This window comes from Lolium rigidum, chromosome 7, assembly GCF_022539505.1.
Source record: "Lolium rigidum isolate FL_2022 chromosome 7, APGP_CSIRO_Lrig_0.1, whole genome shotgun sequence".
In the NCBI taxonomy this organism is placed as follows: domain Eukaryota; kingdom Viridiplantae; phylum Streptophyta; class Magnoliopsida; order Poales; family Poaceae; genus Lolium; species Lolium rigidum.
The window spans coordinates 20,801,092-20,807,375 of NC_061514.1; the positions used below are offsets into that span (position 1 = coordinate 20,801,092).

General features: G+C 46.7%; 1 long non-coding RNA gene across 1 annotated transcript; it reads right to left on the bottom strand.

The window, feature by feature from the left end:
- Positions 1-2,022: 2,022 nt before the first annotated feature.
- On the bottom strand, positions 2,023-4,420 carry LOC124678097. The gene is made up of 4 exons (XR_006994330.1): positions 4,220-4,420; positions 3,907-4,099; positions 2,856-3,093; positions 2,023-2,758 (listed from the first exon to the last, which is right to left on the bottom strand). It is a non-coding gene; the product is annotated as an uncharacterized LOC124678097 (long non-coding RNA).
- Positions 4,421-6,284: the final 1,864 nt, after the last annotated feature.

The window sequence follows — 6,284 nt, forward strand, 5'->3', positions numbered from 1 at the left end:
CTTCTGCTTAATTAATGGATGGGGGATTTGCCTCCACTTTTGAATATATTTTCTTACTCAAACAGACAGTACTCAACTAGGCAGCTCTGCATGTAAGCAACTAAGTATATATGCACATAGTACCTTTATTGATGTCCATAATTTCAATATATTTCCCGGCTTATATTCAACCATATGTTTGTGCATATATTCATAAAAGACGATCTAAGTGAACCGAAGCACTGAATCCATCCGGCGGTGAAGGCGGGCATGATACCGGCTACACACGTCTACCACACAAGTCCACGAATATATTCTAGGCCAACCAATGAAGCTACTCCCAACGTTCCACAATTCTTGTCCAAATTTAAATATATCTAGACGCATTTTATGTAGAAATTATAAAATTATAGATTTGAGGAAGTACAAAGGTACGCGATCATGGCGATAGGTCTGCAAAAAAACATTCCCCGGGGAGTCACGCGCCGCTGCCCTTATCTTAGCCGGTTCGGCGTCGCGCCAAACCGTCCACACTTGCCCTTCCCGCACGGCACACGAGTGCACAGAATTTACTAGTACTGTGTGGAAGTGATGGGGAAGGCGAAGAAAAACCCGCAGCGTTTAGCGTCGACTTGTACTGGGGCCCACAATACTCAATCCATTTGATTACTAGAAAATGTCGTGAAGCGCCTCCACTTGACCAGCAACCATCCTCACTTCATGGTGCATGCCATTGCCACCGCACACGAATGGCGCGCGTACGTACGTGCGCCTATAAAAACCATGCCTCGCACTGCAAGAGAGGCACACACAAAATTAACTCACACGTAGACGCAGCAAGCTCGCAGCAATGGACTCCACCAAGCTCTCCGCGGTGCTTCTTCTCGCCACGCTCGCGCTCTCCTCCTCGTCGGTGGCGCTCGCGTGCGGCTCCGCCGGTTCCGGTACCGCCTGCAACACCACCTCCAACGTCAGGCTCCCCAAGCAACCCGGACCCGGAGTCGGCGGAGGCAGCCCGGCCGTCTCCGACCTTTCGTCCCACGGCGCCGTCCCCACCGAGCTCGCCGCCGTGCCGATCGACCTTGGCCCCCTCGCTCCCGTCGTTGGAGGCCTGGCCCCCGTTGTTGGATCCGTCGCCCCCGTCGTCGGATCCATCGCTCCTGTCCTCGGCGGCGGTGCCGCTCCCACCGTCGGTGGTGCCGCTCCCATGGTCGGTCAGGTCGCTCCCGTCGTCGGTGGCTTAGCTCCCGTCATCGGTGGAGGCCTCCCGGGCATCGGAGCCGTGCCTACCGGCCTTGCCACCCTCGCTCCGGGTCGTCGGCGCAGCAGCGGCATCCCGGGCGTCGGCGCCGTGCCTACCAAACTCGCCACCCTCGCTCCCGTCGTCAGCGGGGTCGCTCCGGTCGTCGGATCAACCGCTCCCGTCGTCGGCAGCGCCGCTCCCATCATCGGCGGCGAGACCGTCGTGTCCACCTCCCGAAAGATCCGCCACGGTGGGCGCAAGGCATAATCCCACACTCTAACGCGCGCATGCAGTGAGTAATCAGGTCACAAGCTTAGGCCGCTGGGCGGCAATGCAAGTATCGTAAGCTATCATACCAGTACTACTACTACAATCTATACCAGTACTACTACCGGAAATTCAAAACGAAACCCAGGTCCAGATGATCCCGTTATCTTTACCATTCAATTCCATAGAGATCTGTGCGTCAGGCTGTATAGGATGGTGTATTCTATCACGTATATTGATTTATGAGCAGTAACATGGCCCACGCACTGTCCTCATTTAAGGCCCATTCGTCCGTTTGGCCTGCACTCGGTCTAGATGGCTGGCAGACGTAGTAGACCGACCTGGACCGTGGTAGGATTAAAATGGCCACTGTCCACACAGGGGCCTCCGTTCGGCCAGGCTGTGGGACCCCCTAACTGACAGATGAAATGACGTAGTGAAACAGTCCATTATTACAGTTAAGGATACTTTTTTTTTTTGAGGGAAACAGTTAAGGATACTTGAGGGAACCATTACCATGAACATCTACATTGGCCCAATCATCAATTTTACTAATGTTCTATTACAGGAAACCATTCAGCAAAACACTTGACAGATGCTAGGACCCTTTTTTCGTACAATTCTACTTAAGTGAACCGTGCCCTTAAACATCTGCAGTGGCCAAGCCCTCAAATATTGCTACTGTTCTATTACAGGGAAACCAGGTATGATAAATACCCGGGGATGCTCAGCCCCTCAGGTAATACAGTTCTACTCAGGGAATCCACGCATGTGAACACCTTGGAGTGGCTTTAGCCCCTTGTTTGCTCATGTTCTACTCAAGTTAAACATTCAGATGAGCACCAGGTCAAAGCTGATGAAGTCAGCTGCAGGAGCTCAAGCATTTCAGGTCGACATGGCCGACTCGTGGGCGACCGCACGCCGCCGCCATACCAATCCGGGAGCAACATGAGTCTTAGCGGTAATCAGGTATTGGAGATCAGGAAGGAGTACGAATCTTGGGCGAGCAGGTCTCCGTGTGAGGTACGTTTCGGTGGTATCGTTTCGCGGAAGGATAGATTGAATCGGGAGGCACTTAAAGGGATTGAGGCACAGGACGCGAACCCTAAGGTTTACGCCGTCGTTGATAAGGCTAGAATGCAGTCTCACCACATGTCTCCGTCAGCACATGAGTGTGACTCGCCTGATGCTCCGTAATGTACCAACCGTTGTCTGCAGACCTCAACATTCACAGCAACATGACCTTGTATTTTCACCTGTCGGCTTCCCCTGCATCACAGGGAACCAGAAAAACTTTAGGCCAATGCTTTATACAGCACCACAAACAGAGAACCAAATCAAAAGAATTTCAAAACAGCAGCCTCACCGAGCACCCGCATACGATTTCCTGCATGCATTTCGTCTTCGCTGAATTTAGCTAGCTCTTTCATATCTGACCCCAAAACCACGCTCCCAGGAATACAAATTATAGAAATCATATGCCTCACTTATCGAGTCAATGACCTCGTCGCCGAGTTTCTGCGTAACACCGGACTGATTTCTCTAATGCGCTTTTCCATTCCGCGCAACGAGTTCTATCTGGAGGTGCACGACCGACATGGACTCTGCAAAATCAGATTTTTTCCCCTATGCAGTCAGTATGGAAATATGATCCCAAAATATTTGTTCAAATATTACAGCTCTGTTCATGCTCAACCACAAAAAACACGCACACACAAAAAAATGCCAGCGCAAGGTCTGAATAATCGTAATATCCGCAAATTTCCTTAACATAAAACAAGCCAACAAGAAAAAAAAAAACCTACCCTCACCCACTGAGTTGATGATATCATAAGATTCAATTTTACTCCCCCAAGAAAACACCCACCAGCATACCATTATTTTTTCCATATACACACGATCTACATTCGGTTTACGAGTACAGACCAATTTTGCATGGTTCTCTGTCAACTGCAAGATCAAGCCTGACACACGAAAGAATACTTTGGAAGACGAAATAAAGAGGACAGCATAATCTCATACACAGTCCCAGCATAATCTCATATACAGAAGCATAGGCACAGGAGTCCTTGTTCTACACTATGTGTTTTTACAACCTCAACGCAAAAAACACACTAATTCATTCATAAATCATTAGCTCACACTCTTCCATTTTCATATGAAGGAACCAAATTACATCGTACCATTTTCCATTGACACCTAGTTACGAGCAACCATTTTTTCCCATCTGCCTATTGTGTTCACAGGAGTTGGACAAACATAAGGTTCGTCGTCAGCTGTACTGTAAACCAGGCAGCTTAGTTATATTTTTCCTACAGGATCCGATGGTACAGCCAGACAAACAAATACGAAAAATTAGGACATCGATTGACCTGCCCTATCAGAACACAACTACACAATTATGCAGAACCGCTTACCTCTTCTTCCATCCGGGGTCTTGTGGATCGTCCTGAGTTGATTCTCCGGAATCGCCGGCCAACGGTACCAGGCAAGCCATGCAGCTACCGACATCATCCACACCGGTACTGCCCACCAGGTTCCCAAGCTCGACCGCCGCCACCGGACCAGCGTTGCTGCTTACCGAGTCCTCTCCTTGCAGATTCAACACGGCTGCCTCAGTTTGCACACATCAGTAAATTAGCCTCCCCCATGATTCATACCCCCCCCCCCCCTTCCGCCCATAAACATAGCTGCAGCGTATTAGCACAAGATCCAGAGGAAATTACGCACCTGCTAATCGGATCTAGCGGGAAATCCATGGCTTGCCGAATCCGCGCGCTCCCTGCTGAAATCGCTCCGCCGGCCGCTCGCCGAGAAGATGGTACGAGAAGGGGGAACGGGGAAGCTCTGGCCTTGCTGGATCCTCCAAACCAAAACTGGACCAGTGGTCCTTGAGAGCTGCAGTAACTTGTCCAACTGGTCCAGAACGGCCCTCCGTGCAACGGCAGTCCGGCACAGACGGCGCGCATCCGACACCATCCATGAACGGCCGGTACCGCCGCAATAAATGCACGCATATTCATCTCGTATCTCCCTTTTCCACACCACGTATTCGCTCGGGAATTGGTCTCGGCACAGATCTCAATACTACGAGCAACGGACCGGATAACAGGATCATATGGACCCATGTTCCGAAACGCCTCTCCCACAATCTAATACCAGTACGGTTAATTGTCTTTTTAAACAGTAGCCTTGTAACACGGCGGTCCGCGCATAGTACATAGGGTGTGCCTATGTCTAAGTTGATTGAGATTTTCTTAAGTCTCAGTCACCTTAGAAAAGTGCAACTGCAGTTTAAAGAAAAGTGCAACTCGGTTCGGCTTGCACATTTACTGCGTAAAAGTGCAATTGCATTTTTTTAACAGAAAAGTGCAACTCAAGTACTTTTTTGTAAGTGACTTAGACTTAAGAAAATTTTAGTTAACTGAGACATAGCAAAACCGTAGTATATATGCTATTGCTATGTAATGACACACGTTGTTGTTTTGCTCACGTTACATTGCAGGGACTTGCTTTGTGGTTGTTCATTTTAGAATAATGTCTCGTTTAGCCCTAAATTTATAGAGCGTGTTGAAATCAAACCGTCAACCTCTGACTCTATGAAATCGACACCATGTACTCATTATTTCCAATTTCAATTTGCCTTTCGGATTTTCAAAACAAGGATTGTGACGTTGTAATATCCCAGGTTTAAAGGCTATAAAATGATAGAACACCAAAGTGTGCATTGCATTCATGCATAGAAAATCCGGGGAATTTTCGCGCTTTCAAATAAAACTTACCACAAGAATCGAAGTTTCACTTGACTTGCTGGAATTGAAGTAGATCATCAAGTCAAGCGCTATAAGCTTCACTGTGATCTTTGCTAAAACCTTGTTTTGGGTAGAGATGATTTGATCTATGGATTAGATCAAATGGAATTAGCTTTACAACAACACATTCTTTAAGAATCAAACCCTAACTTATTAACACTTGGAAGTTAGCAACTATCTTTGTGTGTAATTTAATTCACTTATAAATAAGTTAAACCACAGGGTCTAAAGTGCATAAAAGCCACACATTCTTATTTAAATCATAACATATTAAGTATATGGAATATCATAAAACTAAATCCATTTACATTACGATTCATAGTTCAAACTATTTGAATAAAACTGACTATGAGTATTTTGAAACTCATATGATCATGCCTTGGTGAAATCAAACACCAACTATCCAAAATGGAGAAATAACCCTCAAACTTGACCTTTTGAATAATATTATAACATAAATCCAATCATACATGGTATGATGACTCATCCACAATAATAAAACCATCCACTAGATATTTAGTAGCAAATGCCACTTGGCTATCCAAAAATAAATTATATGAGAGGATAATGATCTTGCCACATAGGATGAAAATATCTACATGACTTGCTTTCCAAGCTTTGCCACCTCATGCTCAAAGGATTGCTATGGATGAGGGCATGACAACCAAGCACCTTACTCATCAAACCAAATCAAGAGTCACCACCTATGTGTCATGATACTAGAGCTTGCCCAAGCCTATAAATAGAGCCACACACTTCATCCCTTTGCTCATCTTGTAGCATGATACATGTGAGCAAACACATAGAGCCACTCCATGTGAATTAGCTAGAATCAAGATGAAGAAGCTAGGAGGTGAAGGCATACCACAAGATGCGAGGTTTATCGGATTTTTAGAAGAACAAGATACATAAGATACCAAGGTAGTATCCCTAGGCAAACCATTTATTTAGAGGATCATATCATCATATCTTGAGTAGGACCT